This window comes from Anolis sagrei, chromosome 2, assembly GCF_037176765.1.
Source record: "Anolis sagrei isolate rAnoSag1 chromosome 2, rAnoSag1.mat, whole genome shotgun sequence".
NCBI classification, from domain to species: Eukaryota; Metazoa; Chordata; class Lepidosauria; order Squamata; family Dactyloidae; genus Anolis; species Anolis sagrei.
The window spans coordinates 156116356-156137748 of NC_090022.1; the positions used below are offsets into that span (position 1 = coordinate 156116356).

General features: G+C 40.1%; 1 protein-coding gene across 3 annotated transcripts in view; it reads left to right on the forward strand.

The window, feature by feature from the left end:
• Positions 1 to 21393, forward strand: part of LOC132768093 (metalloprotease TIKI1) — a 74962-nt gene that overhangs the window by 22893 nt on the left and 30676 nt on the right. The gene's annotated exons all lie outside the window — the stretch shown is intronic.

A 21393-nucleotide genomic window follows, 5' to 3' on the forward strand; every position in this document is an offset into this window, starting at 1 on the left:
ATTATTATTATTATTATTCTCATCAACAGCAGCATCTTGTTATGTGACCAGCGGTTCTCAAACCTTTTCAGCCATGGAGCCCATTTTGAAGCAAAAGTTTTTCGTGGAGCCCCAAGAAATGTTTATATATTATATTATATATATGATGTATATACAGTGATTCTTTTGATATACAAGTTTAGTTTGTTCTGTGACCAAGTTCTTAACTCAAAATGCTAGTATGTCAAAGCAGATCTCCCCGTTGAAATTAATCAGCTCCAGCCCACCAAAACCACACCAGTTTTTTTTTATTAAGATAAGGGAGCTTTCTGAGGGAGGAAAAGAAGGCCTCCTCCTTCGCCGCTTCGTTACTTCCAAAATTCTCTTCAGAGCAACCCACAACCAACTCATCAAAACCCTCATATCCACCCATCAAACCAAACAAAGCATGGTCTGTGGATGGAGGTGAAACACAGCCCACATTTGCCCACCCATTTTCCTACTTCCTCTTTCTCTCCCTTTTCCATCCTTTCCTCCTCTTTTCTCTCTCTTGCTCCCCCCGCCCTTTTTCAATCCTCCATTTTTTCATATACCATTCCACAGCGGAGGAAGAAAAGGGGGCAGCAGTTGCAGTTTCTGATGCTGTTGTTCATGCTGTGGAGGTGGCTGCTGGTCAAGAGGCAGTGGCAGAGGCTGCTGCACCAGGTACAGCCTGGACACTCACTAGGATCTCCTGTTGGCAAATTCATTGGCTGGAGGAGGGGAAAGGGGGGAGCACTCCTTCTGAAATTAGGACTATCCTTAACCAGCACAAGGGAGCTTGCTGAGGGGAAAAGTAAGGCCTCCTCCTTTGCTTCCTTCCTTCTCAGTAGCAATTGATTAAGAGGATGCTCATGCTGCCTCTGCAGCAATAACCAGCTGCCTCGCATTGCTCACACTGCCTTGGTCCTAGGGTGGGGTCTTCCAGAAGGAGCTGTGCAGAGCTTCACGCTCCAAAGCACTCCCTATGGACCTATGGGGAGCCCATGTGAACTTAGGAGCCATTCCACAGCAGGTACCACGAGGCCCTTCGCAAGGCCAGCTCTGTATTGCCCACCACGGCCCACATTCTCAGCATGCTGCTGGAGTCTCGGGTCAACCCACCCCAGGGCCCACCCACTGCCCTTGACTACAAGCACCACCGTGGTGGATAACAGGAAGCAGGCCTCAAAGGCGCAGGATGCAAAAGTGTTGTTTAAGGGGAGGGAAGACAGTGGCATTGTTTCCTCAAGCCCAACATAACAATGGAGAAAAGGAAGGGGTGGTCAAAGGTCTTTCAAGAGGATGGGTGGAAAAAGGAAAATGGTAGAGAGGAAGAGGGATGCTGCTATGAGGGGAAATAACTGTGAAGGAGGGAGAAGGAAAGGAGCTGCTGCTAGGTCCAGACAGTGGCCATGGAGGGACAATCCTTTGGTAGGCAGGGTCAGGGCACTCACAACGGTCGGGCTGAATTATAGCCGGTGAGGAGGGGAAAGGAGGGAAGCACAGAGCCCTGCTGAATGCTTCACAGAGCCCCAAGTGCTCCACGGAGCATACTTTGAGAATCACCAATGTTCAGTAAGCGCTTCTGGTCTTGCCCCTTAAAGAGATATAGCAGACCAGTCAAAAAACAAGATATATGCCCCTTTGCCGGAGAACTAAGAAATAGCAGCATGGGAGGTAGAGAAATGCAATTTGCAAGTTGCCTAAGTGTTGCTACATTGAATGATGGCGAACCTCAATTTATCTTTGAGTCCTCCTAGGGGTGAGAAAAGTGGTATATAAGTATATTAATTATTTTTTCCCTATTCTTCAATCAATACATAACTTAGTAGAGGGCCCTTCTTTCCAGGGCTCCCCATGGATATCAAAATTTATGGATGCTCAAATCTCACAGTATAGAACAATATGATAAAATGGTATCCCTTATATAACATCACGGATTAGCTTTTGGGGAAAAACTGGGATTTTCAAGCTGTGCATATGGGGAGGGACAACTGTATTTCTCCCTCTCTGTGTGTACCCCACTAGCTCAGTCTCCTTTCCACTGTCAGTTTAAACCCCTTTGCTGACAATCCACCTTCGTGCCTTACACCTTCTTCTGTTGAGTTTGTAGCATATTTTTGTGGGGGAGGGGGTTATTATAGTTGCAGCTTTTTCAGTTTTGTGGCAGTCTTGGGCACCTAAACCCTATGAATGTGAGAGGCTGACTATATATTTAGCCTCCTCTGTGTTTGTTTTGATGTCTCTTTTATGGCCTAAATCCTACTGCTAGTCTTACCATTCAGCAACTGGCTCAAATGTGTCCACTCTAGTTAGAATCCACTACTAGGATCGAGGTCATTATTAACATCCCACTGATTCAGTATGTGAGAAATCACTATCTCTTTATTGCTTATCAATCAAACCCATGAGGCTTGATGTTACTAAATTTTGCTCCATTATGCCCATTAGAATTGTTATCTAAAGTTCTCCTGCTTCTACATTGAGAATCTTCTAAAAGTCAAAGAAGGTTAATGGGTGAATTTGTTACCATTTTTTCTCTTATATTATATAACATTAGTGAGCAGCTACTAACAACATGCTTCAGTTGCAAAATTAAACAACAGCATGAGATTTAAAGGTCAGAAACACATATTCAATGCAGATACGGTTTATGGCCTGTGGTAAAAGGTTTAAAACATTTGCTTTTTATTTTCATGCTGGTGAGCCATTCTCAGGGGAGATGGTTTCATAGGCAGCATCACTGGTAGCAATATAGTTGAAAAATCCCAGTCTGCTTGTATTAACCATGTTAGAATGTGTGAAGTTAGTAGTCAAGATGAATAGGAGGTACTTGTACATAGAAATTCCTCCCCAACAGGTATTTTTAACACCAATTCTTCCTATTTTGCTCTTAATCAGTTCTGTGTATGTAACAGTTCTGTGTAGATGTGTAATATTTTTATGTCTTAGCTCTCATTTCAAAACAAATATTTCTAGCCCAGCAGTCATCTTGCAATAACAACAAGAAATATAGAAGCAGAATGAGTAATATTTCCATTGGTTAGGGAATATACTTCACGTCCTTTCTGCATATCTCATTGTTTTGCTCCATTATAACAGAATTAGAATAAAATACGTGAACTACCATAAGAGAAAAACGCAGAATGTATTGCAGTAATTTATCCAGTTGAATAGTTCCTCTTCTCTTGCAGAACACGGTCTATCTTGAAGAGCAGAGATAGACCTTTTAATAATTCAGGTTTGATAATGATCCTGTGTTGAGATGAGGAGACACCATCTCCTGGTGGAATTTTTCCACATCCGTATAGTCACAGAAATAGCAGATAGTATTGGTTAACTGCCATGTTAAGGAAATAAATAGACTTAGGTCTTCAGTACACCCAAGAAATGCTTCCAGGAGGTCAGGCCAACATATAATTTTCATGACCTCTTCAGAAGATCATCTGTGTTCATAATGTTTAGTCATTTGTCCAAAACATCTTAACACAGTTGTGTTGGTGACCTTTGCCCATGCCTCTTTGTAACCAAATCTGTGAACTTATTGTGTGCAGAAAAATACTACTTTACTTAAATTTGGTGTCAGTCTCCCATCTGCCAAGTCAACATATCTTTAGTTAAAAGTAAATGACTAGTTTCTATTTGCTCATCACCTTCAGTTGTCTCCTTGTTTTGACTGATTAGTAATGAGACTTGCATGGCATAATTGGTTGTAAGTGATAACAATATTTCTTCCTTATTGGCCACAGTCTCTGACAGTCCTTGCTTTAGAGACTTTATTACAAGGATGTAATGCATATTTCTTGCCCCACCGCAATGTAAATAAAGAATAATGGCTTGAAAAGTTAAAACAATAAATAATGTAGTAGCAAACATATCCTGAGTTATTTTTTGAGATGGTGAGCATGCTCTCTGAAGGATTCTGGAAGTTGTAATCCTAAAAGTAATTTTTATAACCTCCAGTCTTGGCATATTTTGAAAAGATATATAAGGTTTGAGCTGTTTCAGACTAGATGTTCTATAAATGTGGCCTGAAAAAAATTGCAACAGTTTTCATTTTATGATCGTATTCAAAGAGAATATTTTACTGCCGTGAATTATGGCTTGCTATGAACAAACAACATGCTAGGGCATGTAGCCCATTTATTTCTGTGTTGCTTCTCCAGATTAATCAGAAATAAAAAAATACTATAATATCCAAATGTGGGATCCTGTTTTTTAAATTGTTTTACAAGCCCTTAGTCATAAGCTTATAATTCAGGCTTGTAAAGTTTTCAACACACCAAGACACCAGGTTTGGATATAGAAGTTATTTAGCCTTCTGTTTCTGTATAACTTAATGTTTAGTTCCTTTCACATGACTTTTTAGCCCATTTTTGGGTCAAAGATTCATTTAAAAATGTCGTGAAAGCTATAGGCCCCAATGGAAAGACTATATTTTTTAACACCATTCATAGTGACTGGACGAAAATTGGAGAAAAAATTTGATATTTAACACATCGATGAAACAAGTGAGAGTGAATGGACTGCGTGTTTTGTAAAATAGGTACTGGGGGGTTGCTTTTGGTTGAAACATCTGTCTTTCTGTTTTTCGTGCTCTCATTGGAAAAGGTAATGTTGCAGTACATGTATACTTCAAAACGTGTTGTTTGCTCTCAGTACATGAGGGAGATATCACAGTGCAACTGTTTTTGCATCTCTTCTCACACTTAAGTATGTATGTGACGTGATGAGGGGAGAATTCAGATGATAAACTTATATTTGAAAAGTGGAATTGTGTCCTAAACATGTGTATTTCATTTACACATCTGTTTTCAAGCAGGATACATTACAAACCATCATCAGTTACTTAAAATTTGATTTAACTGATTTCCAAGAGAAACATAATATTTTGTAATATGTCAAAATCATTTTTCTTTTTTACAGCTGTCTTCATGCTTAAATAGTATTTCATAATACTTTCAGGGCTGTTCTTACCACTAAGCAGAGTAAGGTGGAAACCTGAGATGGCAGGGCAATGAAGTGTTGGTGGATGGAGCTTTGAGAGCCAGGCCCCAAGCATCACCTAAGCTGCCCTGAAGATCTGAATGCCAGTCCAGTCATATGTGCTACGTGGGGGGGATATTGTGCTACATGGGAGAGAAGGAATTATGGGAGAGAAGGAATTATTTTTGTTCAGATGGAAGGATGTCTTGGGTTGGTTTTCAAAATGCCAATCTGGCTGACCTATTCCACCACTTATCCTATGTTTTACTTCTACCTCTTGCAGTACATAAATCTTTTTTATATGGTTACACACACCCCATTGCTGTTTTGTTTCCTTGCTGCTTGGCTGTATTGGAGAAGGAAATGGGATTACAAATAATACAGTAAAGTAAGACCCCTATAACCATGGAATCCATATCAACATTTTCACTTACCTGCAACCAGGAAAAAATGATCTCTCAAGGAATTTGCTAGATCCCCCCTGTCATTCTATAATATACAACCCAGGAGGATACTACAGAGTTATGTTGGAGGACCTATTGAATTCTGATAGAGGATATTTCTGTACGAATCTGTAGGTCCTGCAGCGTAACTCTACAGTATGCTGAGACTGAAAGTAAGCTCATTTAGTAGTATATATGGCATTGAATTTTGCCTTTGTAAGGCCACCCTGAGTCCCCTTCAGGGTGAGTAGGTCAGAGTACAAGTGTGGTAAATCAAATAAATAAATAAGTAGTGTTTGCTCATATCCATAGTTCCAGATCTGTGATTCTGCCAAGAAAGTTTAACTAAAAAAATATGCTGTCTTACTGTATATACATTTCTTATGCAGATTGACTTAGGTTTAAGGCCAATTCAACTTACAAGGCCATTTGTGTGAGTGACCAGTTCCAAAGCCCCTTCTTTAGCTAAGAAAAGTAAACAATAAGTTCTACCAAAAGGACTTTATCCTTCTGTAAAATTGCCACTCTCCAAAATCCAAGAATTACACCCTTTTCTTATTTGTCACTCGCAAACTTCTATCTGATCTCTTGCTTTTCCTCAGCTGCTCCTTTGCTCAAGGATGGCACACTCCTTGCCTCTCAAAAGAAGACAAAATAGAGAGACAGCCCATCCATCAGTTAGAGCAGTGGTTCTCAATCTGTGGGTCCCCAGGTGTTTTGGCCTACAACTCCCAGAAATCCCAGTCAGTTTACCAGCTGTTAGGATTTCTGGGAGTTGAAGGCCAAAATATCTGGGGACCCACAGGTTGAAAACCATTGAGTTAGACAGAGGTGGTACCTCATGCATAAGAAATCAGGACTGATGAAGAGACTTTTTTTCCGTGCTCTGCAGCTGTCTTGCCCTCTTCTTTCCTGTCACATTTCTTCCTTGGCTGCTTCTCTGTGTTTCTGTTCTCTATGTCTATGTTGCTTCTGTACTTCCCATTATATCTGCCCCTCTTGTTCACCTCTCATCTTCAGCATACCTCTTACCTTTGCACCCTCCCATTATACCATCCTCCTCTCTCCTTTCCTTCTTGCTGGGTTGCCTTATATTCTGTGTGTGGCCTCCTCCCCACCCCCAGGCTGGCCATTTGCCTCCCCTCTAAAATACTAGTAGACAACCACACTAAAGGTAGGGTGGAGGTCATTTTTCTCCACCATCAACTCCAGAGGTCTCAGGGAGTCGTAGCCACAGAAACAACAAAAGGCGGATGAAGTTGGGTAAAAAGAAGGTGGCACCATGCAGTTGGGGTCTTTTCCTTCCATATTAGCCAATCGATGAGCCCTGGCTGTCACTAATAAAACAGAACTTGATTCTTTCTTCCCAGAGCCCAACACAAATTCATACTATATCTATGGAAAAACAAATGAGCAAAATCAACAGACTCCATGGAGTCTTGGATACTAACAATTATGATACTATCAACTGATTGTTGGGTTCATACAATCATATAGAAGATACCATTGATGGTTTTCATAGGATATTTTAGAAGTGAATATTGGTAATCTCCAAATTTTGACTGACTGATAATATTAAATACATATAACATTGTACACAGTACCAAAAAGTATTGTTTGAATGTATACTATGATCTGTGACCCTCTTTCATGCCTGCACTTTGTCTATATTTCTGAAAGGTGGCAAAAATCCTTCCCTCCCTCCCACCGCCCAAAAAGTATATGGCACTCCTCAGATTAATATCTAGGAAGTGACAAAGTGTTTGATAATTCTTCACTAAATTGGTTTCATCTTAAGATTTTTGGTGAACTATATACTTTTGAAAGTTGTTAAATTGAAGAGATGATTAGGATAATGACTGAAGGTCAAATATGGATGGACAAGTATTTGGTGGATATACTTTTATTTGTATGACTGTATTTTGAGTCAGGAAAAAATTGATTGGCAAAATGATTTATCACACTTAAATCCAATTTGGCCAATTAAAGCTGAGAGCATAACAATGTTTAAGTTAGAGATTTGTTGTAATCTTAGGCTGTCATATAATGGTGTTAGGGGAGATTTATGTAGCCAGCCTTGTAAACGTCTCAGCCTTGTTACCCTGCTGTAACAGGATTAGCTATATTGCTATATGTGGCATGTTCTCAGATTATCTTTGATTTGAAGGTGAACTGGGTTGTTGTAGGTTTTTTTGGGCTATATGGCCATGTCCTAGAGGCATTCTCTCCTGATGTTTCGCCTGCATCTATGGCAAGCATCCTCAGAGGTAGTGAGACCCAGTGATTCCAGCCATGAAAGCCTACATTGAAGGTGAACTATTTCATGATTAGCTTTTGTACAATATCTCTAGACAGAAGACAACACATACTTTACAGCGTCATGTCTGGATATATATGGCTTTGGATATATGCACAATAGTCTGATGTTTACATATGTTGTTTTAATGTTGTTTTAAATTGTTGTTTAATTAGGTTCTTGTGGGCTTTTTCGGGCTATAGAGCCATGTTCTAGAGGCATTTCTCCTGACGTTTTGCCTGCATCTATGGCAAGCATCCTCAGAGGTAGTGAGGTCAGAGGTAGTGTTGTTTAATTGTTTTTAATTGTTGTTGTTCGAGAATGGAATAATGCCACTTATGTAAGCTGCCCTGAGTCCCCTTCAAGGTGATAAGGGCGGGATATAAATACCATAAATAACTAAATGTTTGCATACTGCATTGTTAGTCCTGCTTGTTCTGATTCTTATCTGCACAATGTGTTTTTCTTCCCACTTGAGCATATACTTCCTTAAACAGGACTGAACAATAATTAGCTGTTTTTAACAGAAGACACTATTGTACACAGAGGCTTATGTGGTATATTTAGTCTAGTTTTCCTTACACATCTTCATTACAGATTTGGACTGTACAATGCAGTTTGAATGGGACCCACTTGAATGGTGTCTTGTATTGTATTTGATTAGTTAATGCTTAAAATATTAATATTTGTCACAGGAGGAATAACTGTTATTGGTGAATTTCCCATTTTCCTGCTTTTAGATTCTTTGGGGGAAGCCATGGCAAACTAACAGGAGAAACGTATATGAGTTTGGAACTTTGGCTGAATTTCACGTGCTTTAAACTTTATTGTCTAACTGGAAAACATTGGTGGTTGGACTTGGGATTTCTGTTTCAAAAGCACATTTTTCCCCCTAAAAGTTTTACAGGTAGCATATAATACAATTCCTGCCTTTGGTTTTCTTCTGTACACCTAGAGAGAGAGAGAGCTGTTGCATGAGGAATGTGCTGATGGTTATTAAGACATTTGTAAGAAAATCTAAATGTATAGTAGCAAATACAGGTTGAGTTACTCTTACCTTGTGGTGCTGGAGGAAAGTTCTGAGAGTGCCTTGGACTGCAAGAAGATCCAACCAATCCATCCTCCAGGAAATAAAGCCCGACTGCTCACTGGAGGGAAAGATACTAGAGACAAAATTGAAATACTTTGGCCACATTATGAGGAGACAGGAAAGCCTAGAGAAGACAATTATGCTGGGGAAAGTGGAAGGAAAAAGGAAGAGGGGCCGACCAAGGGCAAGATGGATGGATGGCATCCTTGAAGTGACTGGACTGACCTTGAGGGAGCTGGGGGTGGTGACGGCCGACAGGGAGCTCTGGCGTGGGCTGGTCCATGAGGTCACGAAGAGTCGGAGACGACTGAACGAATGAACAACAACAACAACTCTTACCTTTGGACCAAAAATGGTTTGAATTTTGGTATTTTTTTCTTTTGGCATACTTGTATTTGCATGTATTTACATATGCGATATCGTGGAGATGGGACCCAAGTCTAAACACAAAGTTCATTGATCTTCATAGTATATCTTTTCCACAGAGCCTGAATATTTTAATAACTTAGTGCATGAAACACAGATTGTGTACATGGAACTATCAGAAATAAAAGATATCACTATCTTAGCCACCCGTGGGGACAATATCATTTATTTATTTTTTGAATTCTGGTTAAGGGATGCTCAAACTGTTCCAAAACAGACCTTTCCTGGAGGAATAAATTAGAGTTTGATTTGCCTCCACCTGTGGGAGCTGTATTCCTTTTTTTTATACTGTCATCACTTTATGGAACTTAATATGTAGACTATTGGACTCATTAGTGCTATGCACAGGTTGATTCTTACTGGTGTGTGCTTGTTTTTTTTAATGCATTTATGCACCATATGTGAGTAATAATGTGTGGACAGGCAGACTCGTAAAATAATCAGAATTCCTTTGCACTGCTTTGCAGTTTCTAAAATAATGGCACACATATCCTGTTACTTTTATGTTTCTATATGTAATACAATTTTGATCTGTTGGGCTGATCACAGTATTTCTTCAAAGTGGCAGCATCTCTTTTTATTTTGGAGGATACATTGTTGTCCCCACTGCAATTAAAAAATCCAGTAAATTTGCATAACCAACTGAAAAACTGAAATTGGCTCATCATGTTCAGGGCTCATGAGAGTGTTAGTAGCACTGGGCAATAACCATATAATTATTTGAATTGGAACTGGCTACTTTTCTGCAAATTTGATGCTGGCCTAAAACTTGAGAGCTGTATGATACTTGAAGCGTTAACTCAGTCCTTGTCAGTTCAATAAAACCAGCCTTTGGGAAGCATTGTTAATGGGCCGAGAAAACTGACTTGCAAAAGCAGACTTTGACTTTAGCAGTGCTGAATGTGGCTGAGCAGAGCATTTTCTTCTATGCTTTGAATAGACCGGGAGCCAATGGCAACTCAACAGTAGACCAATGCCGCCTCCAAAGGCAATTGCTAATGCTGCTAAGATTTCAGAACCATTAGGATCCTTTAAAGGGCTGCTTTGAGCATGTCGGGGAGCCTGTCAGTTTGGATTAGTAAAGACATGCCATCTGCACAGAGGTCCATAGTTCCTGCTAGCTGGAGTGTAATGTTTTCATAACTTCCAGTAATTATGAGCTTGCTCAGGGCTCCTTGATAAAGGCACTCTTGTCTCCCTCAGTTTGCCATTGGTCATGGCGTGTGATCACAAACAACTGCTCGTCAAATTTGGGGTTCTTTTTCTGACCCCTCCTTCTCTGCTCTTCACCATCAGTACGTTCACAAGGATTACTCATTGTGACATCTTCAGATCCTGCAATGGCTCAAAGGGCTTAGGTTTGGTCCCAGCAGGTCTGGAGCTGGGATGCAGAGTGATAACTTCAATTGTTTTGCTTTAAAAGGCTTGGAGCACTAGACTAACCCAACATGCTTGAAAAATCTGTTCTTCCTAACTTTCAGCTAGCTAGTGGGTGATCATAAAGCACAGAGACCTGAAATGCCAATGCCCTAAATTTTACACATTAGAAGAGCATAGGATCTTTATAGAAACTTTCCAGAGCTAAAATGAACCAGGAAAGGACCCATCAGTTTCTTCATCATATTAAGTCTTTCTAACACAGTGGAAATAATTTCTGAATGAAGACTGTAATAAATGAAGTCATCACTCTCACTCAAACTCCTTCCTAGCCTAATCTATATACAGAATAGGTGGGGAAACTGCCCCAGGTGTTGAGTTGAAAAGGGCTGCCTCTGCTGGATAGGAGGCATTGAGTTTGATTCTGAGAAAAAGAAATATTAAGAAGTCCACAATGAGTATTCATACATATAGGAGGAAAATAATTGTGCAACTATTAAAAGACCACAGGCAGTCCCCAAGTTACAAACAGGATAGGTTCTGTAGTTTAGTTCTTAAGTTGAATTTGTTTATAAGTCAGAACAGTTACATTTTAAAATGTAACACCAACATATATATAGCTTTGGACGGCATTGGGAAGGGTTAACACCTCCATAACATTTGTTTGGCTCTTTATGCCCATGTTCAGAAGATTTCACCTCACTTTCTGAACTTGTGATCATTGGATTTTGAAAAAAATGGCTTGTTGTGGAAACAAGGATTGGCAATAAAGTTTCAGTTGAGACACCTCTTCCCCATCATCATTCTTTCATAAGTGAATTTCCCCTCCAAGCAGTACATTTCTCTCACTTCCTGTTGTCTCACTCCCGTTTATAACTATGAGTAATTTGTAAGTCAGATGTTTGCAACTCAGGGACTGCCTGTACTTAGCATTCAAGTGAAATGGAAGTTTTGTCCTTCTCAAATTAGGACACTCCTCTGTGCAGATTGTGTGTTAGGCTAAAGACCAATCTCTACTCTGATCTGTGCATGACATCTAACCTACTGATATAGCCATTTTTTTATTATCGTGTCATATGCAAATTGAGATTAATGTATAAAAACCACAAACACTTGGCATTATATTAAATTTCCTTTGACCAGAAGCTGACCACTTGGAGTGCCTCTGGTGATGTTGTAACAAGGTCCTCGATTGTGCATGTGGCAGGGCTCATTCTAGTAAATGGTCTGTGGGTTGCTCTTCTCCAAACTCGTGGACTCCACTTTGTAGCCCCATTTCTTAAGATTAGCTCTGTATCTCGTGGTATAGAAAGCTATAGAAAGACAGTATGCTGCTGCTTCTTCAAGAACCAAAGAGCTACCAGTCTTATAGATTCCACTAAAAAGCCAGATGCTGTAACCTATATTTCAGAGGAATGATCTGGCAAAATTACTTCTGAGTAACCCTTATCTAAGAAAACCCTATGAAATTCTTGCAATCACTGCATGCTGATAGGCAGCTTAAAGGCATACACATACAATCGTTCTGAGCCCCCCCCCCCCCCCCGGGGAGATAGGGTGGAATATAAGTAAAGTTCTTTCAGATAATCTCTGTAATTATATATAGTAGAAAATGTACAAAGTGTTGGAATTTTTAGCTGAGTGAAAAATATGTCTTTTGTCCATCCCATTCTTGGCTCCATAGCCCATTGTTAGTCATTTTGTCTTTGTCTTGCAGGTACAATTTATAAACAGGCTTGATTGGGAATTTTAAAATTTCACTGTAATAATATTTAAAGTTTGTTGTAGTTCATTAGTTCAGTCGTTTCTGACTCTTTGTGACCTCATGGACCAGTCCACGCCAGAGTTCACTGTTGGCCGTCACCACCCCCAGCTCCTTCAAGCTCAATCCAGTCACTTCAAGGGTGCCATCCATCCATCTTGCCCTTGGTCGGCCCCTCTTCCTTTTTCCCAAGATTCCTCAGGAATCCCTCCGGATCCATTTGTCTCCTGGGGCGGACCATCTTAATTTGTCCTCCACCCCTGCGGAGGTTTAGGGTCGCAGAGAGTCTAAAACTGACCAGATAGTGATCAGACCATGACACAGGAAGGATGTTTTGATCTTCCACTCTGATCATTCCACTGTCCGCCACAAAAACTAGGTCGAGTGTGTGTCCAGCCTGATGGGTGGACACACTGATCTCTTCAGCTTCTGTTAGGTCCCTGCCATCTTTGTTTCTTATCATGCCAATTTTTGCCGGAAATTTACCTCCAATGTTTCTAATTTTCTGGAAGAGGTATCTTGTCCTTCCTATTCTGTTGTCTTCTTCCAATTCCTTATCTCTTCTGGCTAACTTCTCAAATTGCGCATTTAATTGGGCATATCTCCTCCTATCACTGTTTCCTTTTGCTTTCCTCCTTTCTTGGGCTACTTCCAGTGTCTCAGCAGACAACCATTTTGCCTTCTTGGTTTTCTTTTTCTTTGGGACGTACTTTGTTGCCACCTCCTGAACAATATCGCAGACTTCCATCCATAGTTCTTCTGGGACTCTATTTACTAAATCTAGTCCTTCAAATCTGTTCTTCACTTCCACTGCATATTCGCTAGGAATGTTAGTGAGGTCATATCTAGCTGGTCTCTGTGTTTTCCCTGAACTCTTTAGTTTTATTCTAAATAGAGCAATAAGAAGTTTGTGATCTGAACTACAGTCAGTCCCAGGTCTTGTTTTCACCGACTGGATGGATGTCCGCCACCTTTGACTGCAAAGAATGTAGTCAATCTGATTTCGGTGTTGACCATCTGATGAAGTCCATGTATAGAGTGTCCTCTTGGATTCATCACTTACACTTGAGGCTCAGGCATCGGCGGTGGCCGGGAGGGCTTTTGCACAACTAAGACTCGTGTGCCAACTGCGACCGTACCTCATAAAGGCTGATCTGGCCGGGGTGGTCAATGCCTTGGTCACCTCTAGATTGAACTACTGTAATGTGCTCTACGTGGGGCTGCCCTTGAAAACGGCTCGGAAATTCCAACTGGTCCAATGGGCGGCGGCCAGGTTGTTAACTGGTGCTCCTTACAGAGAGAGGTCAACCCTCTTTGTTAAGGAACTCCATTGGCTGCCGTTCATCTTCCGGTCCCAATTCAAGGTGCAGGTGCTCACCTACAAAGCCCTAAATGGTTTGGGACCCGCCTAGCTGCACGACCGCATCTCTGTATACGAACCTACACGATCACTCCATTCATCTGGAGAGGCCCTGCTCATGATCCCTCCTGCGTCGCAAGCGCGTTTGGTGGGGACGAGGGACAGGGCCTTCTCTGTGGTAGCCCCCCAACTCTAGAACTCTCTCCCCAAGGACATCAGACAAGCCTCGACATTGGCAGTCTTTAGGAAGAGCTTGAAGACCTGGCTGTTCCAGTGTGCCTTTCCAGAATAGGAAACTCCCAGCATCATGCCCCAAACACACTTTATTAGAGATTTAAGATTGCCTGCACATTGCACCTACCCTAAAATCCTTACATTTACCTGTCATGTCCAGCACTTTTAATTTTTATTCATTACATTTGGCCCAGCCCTAGTTTTAACTGTGTCATGATGTTATTGTTTAATGTTTTATTGTTTATTGCTTAATGTTTATTGGTTTGCTTGAGTTTTGTGTATTTGTTATGCTGTTGTTTTATTGAGGGCCTTGTGCTATGTAAGCCGCACCGAGTCCTTCAGGAGATGTTAGCGGGGTACAAATAAAGATAATAATAATAATAATAATAATAATAATAATAGAGCAGTCTTTTAGGTTGTTGGAAGAGAGTGTTTGTTATACTCAGCGAGTTTTCCTGACAAAATTCTATCAGCCTGTGTCTCGCTTCATTTTGTTGTCCCAGACCATGCTTGCCTGTGATCCCAGTTGTCATTTGACTTCCCCCTTGGCATTCCAGGCTTCTGTAATGAAAATAATGTCTCTTTTTGATGTATTATCCAGTAGGTGCTGCAGATCCTCGTAGAACTGATCTACTTCTGCTTCTTCAGCAGCTGTGGTTGGGGTGTATATTTGGATCACTGTCATGTTAAATGGTTTGCCTTGCACTCGAATTGAGATCATTCTGTCATTTTTGGGTTGTATCCAAGCACTACTTTAGTGACTTTCTTATTGATTATGAAGGCTATTCCATTTCTTCGGTGTTCCTCTTGTCTGCAGTAGTAGATCTGGTGGTCATCTGATGTGAAGTGACCCATTCCGGTCCATTTCAGTTCACTGACCCCCCAGAATGTCTATCTTTAGTCTTGACATCTCACCAATAACAGCACCCAGTTTGCCCTGGCTCATAGATCTTACATTCCAGGTTCCTATGATGTGTTGATCTTTAGAGTATTGGATTCGTCGTTCAATATTTAAAGTACAATTTACTTAATCACAAAACAATTGACTAATTTGTCTGCAAATATCACCTCAGAACAGTGTAGGCTTTGTCCTTAGGGTTCACAGACTGGGATTTCCATGCTTACAGTGACACCTGCAGTACATTAGAGAAGCATTGCTCATCTGTAGTTAAGACTTGAATTGGTTTTCCTCACCGAACTCTTGTGAGGCAGGATCTCTGACTGGAAAGTATAGATTAGTCATAACATGATGCAAAATACTATACTTAGCACTGTTGGTAGTACTAAGCTTTAAAACACTGCTCTTCAAGAATATTCAAACAGTACACTGTTCCAATCCAACAGCCAGGTTCTCTTTCAGGATTCTCAATTTCGTTCGTCTTTGTACCCAATTTTCCATTGCCTTTGGGCACACTCATTCCTCACTGACCTGTCCCCAGGCCATCATCATCAATACAAAGGAACTATTACTAAACTTTGAAAGAAGCCTACAAATCTTGTGACTACACTAGTATTGCTGAGGCTTCTTGCGTTTGGATGGCATAATTTCCTCCAAATAAGTATCTTTATTCATGTCTAAACATCAGAACTACATTGAAGAAGTAAAACATGCAAGGCAGTGTTGTGGAGTGCAACACTCCTGTTCACGGTTGGCTGGATCACTGGAATTTGCCCTCTTCCACTGTAGTCCATTTCATGCCCAATTTTCATTTTGTCCTTCATAACTATTAGTATTGTATGGCTGCAGTACATGCTCAAATCCCTAGTCTCAAGGTGGCGGGGATACAGGGGCTATTTGTGGTTGTGTGGAGGGAGGAATTTATCTCTGTTTTGTTTGTCATGTTTCAGGCTTGGTTTTTGTTGTGTACTATCAATTTACTGCTACTTATGAGGGCTCCTAAAGTGAGCCTATGGAAGAATCATTTTGGCAGAATTTGTTCAGAGTGTCTTCCTCTGCCTTCCTTTGAGGATGAGAGGGTGTGCTTCTCATAAATGGGTTTCCTTACTCTCCCAGTTTTCAAGTCCAGTACTCAAAAATATACCTTGCTGGCCATCCCATCAAAATTTGGGATCCCCCAGTCCTTTGTGTATGGATAAGTCTGATTTGGGTATAATTGAAGGACCAACTACTTTATCACACTAGAGCATGAATCCACTTTAAATCTGGTTGCTGTCTCCTGCAGAATTCTTGGGTTTGTAGTTTAGCAAAGAGTCTTTAACAGCCTTACTAAACTACAAACCCCAGAATTCTGTAGGAGGCAGAAACCGGGTTTTTAGTCGATTCATTCTCTACCTCGATGGAGTACCAAGGCTACTTTTAGTAAATCAATGTCTATCTTCCTGTCTCTACTGTAACTTCTCAGTGAGGTACACTTCACTCCAAACTGAATGGCCCTCAATGTTCCCAGGAAGACTAATATTTCTGTTATGTTTGTATTCTTTGTAGGCTTGCTTGTCACTTTCTTGACAAGCTTTCAAGTATTAAAAACTCTATTTTAACATTTATTAACCTGCTTTGGCATGGGGTAGATCATAGGTCAATGTTCTTTATTAAAAGTGGGCAATGGTTAGCTTTCCAGTCTAAAAATCCATTCAAGATTGTTAACATGGGTCTGGCTACAGGGGAGCATACATTTCCCTTGCTGCAACAGCTCCCAGTCTATTTCTGAGGGCTCTTGAAAGTGGTGACCATGACCTACAGAGTGCTGTGTGTGTGTGTGTGTGTGTGTCTGTGAGAGAATGCATGCATACTTGTCGACTTGTGGTGGCTACATTAATTTCATGTGTATTTTAAAGATAAGGAATACCTAGAGGTGGTTTTGCAAGTTCTTTCCTCTTAAACTTAGCCTATCACATATGGTATTGAAAGACAGTCTGCTATCCAAATTCTAACTAGGGCTGATCCTGCTTAACTTCCAAGGTTAGATGGGATTTGATGCCTTTTAGGGTATTTAGGTTGAAAAAAACCTTGTAAACTATAAATCCTCTGTCCGAAGGATGCCTTATATATGAGTTTCCCCAAGTAGTAAGATCTTTGTAGGAGGCCCTTCTCACAGTCGCATGCCTCCCAGACATACTGTGTGGGTACAAGGGAAGGAGTCCTTCTTGGTAGCTGTTACCATACTTTGGAATTCCCTCCCCAGGAAAGCTAGGATGGCTCCCCAATTCTTTCCTTCTGCCAGCAAGTGAAAACCTTCCTATTCCAAGAGCGCAGTGGGCCTTCAATGGAATATTGTTTTGAGGTTTTATGCATCTTAAAATTTAAAGAATTTGAAATAGTTTTAGTCTACAGATAGTTGCTTTTTAAAAATAGCTTTTAAGTATTTTATTGATTGTTATAAATTTTAATGTATTCCTTTTTCAGAGTTGGTATCTTCCTTAAGTGCTAGTATTGGTAAAAAAAAAAGGTGAGATACCTAAATGAATGAAATAACAGCATTCTCCCTGCAAAACTAATAGCGAATTAGCAGTATTTACTGATCTCAGCTTGTGTAGAAATTGTCTACATGAAAATTAACAGAGCAACTGGTTTAATGACTCGAGAGAATTGGCTAATTAAATTAATCTCTACTTGGAGAGAGAGAGGACTGAATACCTGTGGGCTGTTTTCCAGCAAGTATGTAATATCTGAGGAGTTATTAAAAATGTGAGAAGCTAGTGAATGAGTTTTCAAATGTTACTGTACAATCCTCGGGCCCTTGGCTAGAGGATATGTTGGATAGGTTATCCCATCATTACTGCTGGAAACTATGTGCTCATTTTTTTTAGTTTGGGGCTCTGAAGAGGGATCAACAGTTAAATTGGGTGATGCATGAATAAGGTGCGGGAAATGTTGTACCACACTAGTCAGTTACCTTGAGGGTAAGCATACGCTTGGTGCTGATATAAATAATTTCCCTCTATTGTTGGGGAGAGGGATGGGTGGAAGAAAAACGGGCAAATTTCTATCTTCTCTTCCATCCTGCTAAGATTATACTAGCAAGGTTTAGGATATGTTGGAGGCGCCTACATCATACTGCAGACAGAGCTCAGATAACAAGGGAAATGTGTTTTTGAGTATTTGTAACTGTCAGTTTAGTAATAAAGACAAAGATGACATGGAAAGAACAGGGATACATTCCTTCAGCGCACAAAGGAAAAGCACTTTAACATGTTTCATCCAACTTTTTATCCAAAATGAACACTATCCACCTTTGAAATGAAACAAACAACAAGTTTCACATAAGTATACACATTTGATGCTTCTGAAGACTATGGGAAGGCATCTTCCAGAATGCACCCAGAAATGACTTTTTCCCCCCACCAGCCTCCACTTTTTAAAATAATTCGATTTTGGTGACTGAACTTACAGATCTATGCTTCTTTTTAAGATGTTGGAGGTGCTATGAATCTTGCCCATCTAGTTGCTTTTTCTTGGTGTTGTTGTTCATGTATACTCAGTAAGGGATTCTGGGGGCAGCTGCTCTTTACATTGCCTGTCATAGCTAATCACACAGAGTGTGAACAATTTCACTCTTAAAGTCTGTATTTCTCCAGCCCATGATTATCATTGTCAATGCTGCTAAAAAAAAAACCCTTCCAGATAGACAGAGAATAAGGTTGAAAATGGGGAGCTGACAGGTTTAAAAGACTTTGTAAAAAGGAGCTTTATTGCCAAAGGCCTTATTAACTGAAATGTGTATATCTAGTATGAACAGAACCTAAGGCTGATGCGCTTTCCACATTTCTCACACTTGGAAATTTTTCCTGTTTCTTTAACTGCTGAGAATTCCTTGTGCAACAAAAATGTTGCATGTCACAATCATGTTCTACATCCATGTTCATATTTCAGGTGATGGAGCAAACATATATAAACTCATTTAGGTCAGATGCAAAGGAATCACGTGCTATGAGATCTAACCTCTATCACTGTAGCTAATCTAAATGTTCGAAGTTAATTTACAGACAAAAGTGAATGTGTGATCCAGTGTCCGCTATTGTAGTTAAACTGAATGGCTGAAATTAACTAAAATAAATTTGCAAATTTATTTTAGTCATTATGACTAATCTAAATGAACACAGAACCCTTATAGTTCAGAAGATCAGTGACTTAGTTTTACAACAATTGCTTCTCTACTTCACCGTTGATAAAATTTTGACCAGAGAGTTGAAATTGAATTGGCAAATTTTATTTTGAAATGACTTGTTTGTTAAATTGACACTGAGTAAATACCTTTCTTGGTAAATGAACATTTTTAGTGTCATGTTTGTTGCCCACGGAATGTGGTTTTAGTATGTTTTCAATAGTGGTGGAGCAGAGAAGTTGCTAAAAGCTTGTTAATGCTGTGAAGAGTTATTAGATGCATTAATATTAATATGGTTTATTTTAAATAGAACTGTAAATTGCATTGAACAGATGATTATTTAGATATTGGCTGATTTTATGCATAAAAGATTGGAAATTGATCCCATATTCCTCAATATAATGTACGTCTATAAATTTTAGTCAAATCAATCCAAAAAGCTTGGGTCAACTTAATCCTTGGGTCATTGTGAATATTGTACCATAACTCCTATTATCCAAGTAAAGTGGCAAAAGACAAGAACTTAGTCCATCCTGGGAGAACCTAAAGCACTGATCCCCTCTAGTCTCTCTGTCATGATGGGGGAAATAGCTGGGGCAGCCAGGGGTGACTGGCCCCTAATTTGGAATTGGTGCTTTCCACTCTCTGTGGAATGACTATCGATTTATCCATGGGGCATATCAAAATCCATAATTTTTACCCCCAAACCTGCCATTGACTTATACGTGAAATTGGCTTATACATGTATATATATGGTAGGTGGGTTATTTTTGTTGTTGTTGGGTATCTTCAAGTTCTTTCTGACTTTTGGCTTCTCTTAAGACCACCTATCACAGTGTTTTCTTGGCAAAATTTGTCCATAGGGCGTTTATCTTTGCCTTACTCTGACACTGAGAGAATGAATTTGGCATTTCCAAGGTCACCCAGTGAGCTGTTTGTTGTTGGGGTTTTTTTTGTCAGTGTCTAAATAAATAAAAAGGTATCAAGTTTTTCGGACAATTAATGTTTCAAATGACTGTATTCTATTTCGTTTTGTTTTTTTCCTTGGAAAAAATACATGGATAACCCATATGTATTCTCGAAATTATTTCTAAGAACACTCAGTATGAGTTTTGATGCAAGGTAATCTGCTTTTTTAAAAATCACAACATCCCTTTACTTTAAATCAATCCCCTTATACTAGATTTTTTAGTTTTGTTCTCATCTAAATAGATGCTTCTGAAAGCTATTTGGTTCCTTGAACACTTTAAGCAGCCATGGGTTTTTTTTCCCTTTAGGTTTTTTTCCTAATAAGAGCACAAATGCAATTGGTTTTTCTTTTCCCATTTCCTCCTCCCAAAAGCATTTATTCCTGCAATAGGTATTTGATTTCGATGGTTAGCTATTTGGGTAAGAGCCTCTTTTGTAATGTGCTATTCAAAGTTTCCGTTCCTCTTTTCTTTCAAAGGAAGAAATGGCAGATGCTGGAATCAAACTGTGTTGAAAATTGGAGAAGTGATTGACACTGGAAGGTTGCTTTTAAGGAGATTACCAGGAAAGATGCATGTTTACATCAGTATAAGGAGGGAGGGAGGGAGAGAGAGATGCCGAAACATCAGCTGATTTGCTGATGAATGCTTTGAAGTGGGCTTGGCACTAATGTCCTTGAACTACTTCTTTACTCCCTTTTAAATGAGGGCATGATTAAGTCAAGGCTACTTTTCTTGCCTTTGCTAATACTGGATTTATCTCTAGTAACTGTGAGTAGAGCCTCTCCAAACCAAGAAAATGTGAAGTGCCTGCAGGTGCCGGAGTTGGCGGTGTTTTGAATTGTCCATGTACAAATGTCAGCCATTTATCTGACTTGAGTAACTTTCTGAGTATGTGCCCTGGGATTTCTTTATTCTTGTAATTCACCATTGACTTAATAATACATTTTAATGTCATTTTCTTCTCAATCTTCTAACAAGAAGTCAGAAAGTAAAGACGTGGAGGTAAAGTTTCTTCACTGTGTGGTTGGCGTTTTGTATGATAGGTCTGGCTTGGCATGTGCCACTTTTGTAAGTAGGTTATGCTCTGGTTGACTGATTGGGGATGTGAACCTTGGTTTCAAGGAGCCCCCGGTGGTGCAATGAGTTAAACCCTTGTGTCGGCAGGACTGAAGACTGACAGGTCACAGGTTCGAATCCAGGGAGAGTATGGGTGAGCTCCGTCTGTCAGCTCCAGTTCTCCATACGGGGACTTGAGAGCAGCCTCCCACAAGGATGGTAAACATCAAAACATCCAGGCATCCCCTGGGCAACATCCTTGCAGACGGCCAATTCTCACATACCAGAAGCGACTTGCAGTTTCTCAAGTTGCTCCTGACACACAAAAA